The sequence below is a fragment of the Halyomorpha halys genome, unplaced genomic scaffold (assembly GCF_000696795.3).
Source record: "Halyomorpha halys isolate HHAL.00 unplaced genomic scaffold, Hhal_1.1 Scaffold1148.1, whole genome shotgun sequence".
Lineage (NCBI taxonomy): Eukaryota > Metazoa > Arthropoda > Insecta > Hemiptera > Pentatomidae > Halyomorpha > Halyomorpha halys.
This window is the reverse complement of record NW_027108986.1, coordinates 74,116-75,507: the sequence shown is the minus strand read 5'-3', so window position 1 is coordinate 75,507 and position 1,392 is coordinate 74,116.

The following is a 1,392-nucleotide window of genomic DNA, read 5'->3' as shown; positions in this document are numbered from 1 at the left end:
CTCTACACGTTTGTCAAACAATGGAAAATTCGCGCATAAGCAAGCGTTTGGATGAGTTACTCGGATTGAATGGTCCAAGTTGGTCGGATTTTGCGTCGGGAGTCGATTTAGGCGCTTGTGCTATTAGGGGATGAGAGAGTTTCTAAATCAGAGATGGCTTAGCTACGAAGGTTGTCTTGGAAGTCGACCTTTCCTCTTTAAATATTCAATATATCGGAGCCCGGCTCAAAACAAAGTAACTTCTCTTCCCTCTCTTCTCTTTAGGAGACCTTAAAAATTTATGCATCTTTTTATTAATCGAGTCTCTCAGCAGTTTCTTTATTCATGGTTTTTTTTTTTTTTATTTGTTTTCTTCTTTACATTGTTTTTCCTGACTTATAGCTTTCTGGAAAAATGATTTTCTCATAGTTTGCCTTATCTGTTTGAAGTTTATATTTATTTTTCGTTAAAACTAACCTCATCACCGTTTCTGGTACGCCTACGTTTATAATGAAATTTCTTACATTTTAGATAAAAATGTTGAAGAAATGCTAAAAAATATTATTAAAAAAAAATCTTAAAAATAAGACCATAAAAAAAATGACCATCTTACTCGGGTGCGGTAAAAAAAATTATAATACCCAACGTTTATCAAGGCTTTATCAGGGCTAAACGGATACAAACAACTTAAATAATATAACATAGTAAGAGAATAGGTAATACTGAATTGCAGCTACAGAAAACTGGATTGTAGCTAAATATGATTTTTGATATGTAAAAATTTATATAATTTAATAATATTTTTTTCAATACTTTATTTATTGATGAATATTGCAATCTGCCATTTTTGGGCAATAGGTAATAGTTATAACTGATCACATTCATACTAAAATAAAAATATAATTTTTTTAAAATAAATAATTCAAATTTTATCCATTACATTCTCAAAACCTTTTATTTCTCTTATAAGTCCGACGTTTCGGCCAATCCGGCCATCTTCAGGGACAATCTACTACAAAACAGCTTTTATTACATGTATGATCCTACAAACATTTCAAAATACTTATAATTTATAATTTACCTTACCTTAATACAATTTTGGAATTATATAATTTAAAAAACTCTAACTCCATGCAGGCTATTCTGCCCAGGTCAAAAACATCAATTTCTATGAAACATTAAAAACATTAGGTAAAACATATTTTTTTTTGTTTACCTAATGTTTTTAATGTTTCATAGAAATTGATGTTTTTGACCTTCATGGAGTTAGAGCTTTTTAAATTATATAGTTTCAAAGTTGTATTAAGGTAAGGTAAATTATAAATAATAATGTTAAGTATTTTGAAATGTTTGTAGGATCATACATGTAATAAAAGCTGTTTTGTAGTAGATTGTCCCTGAAGATGGCCAGAT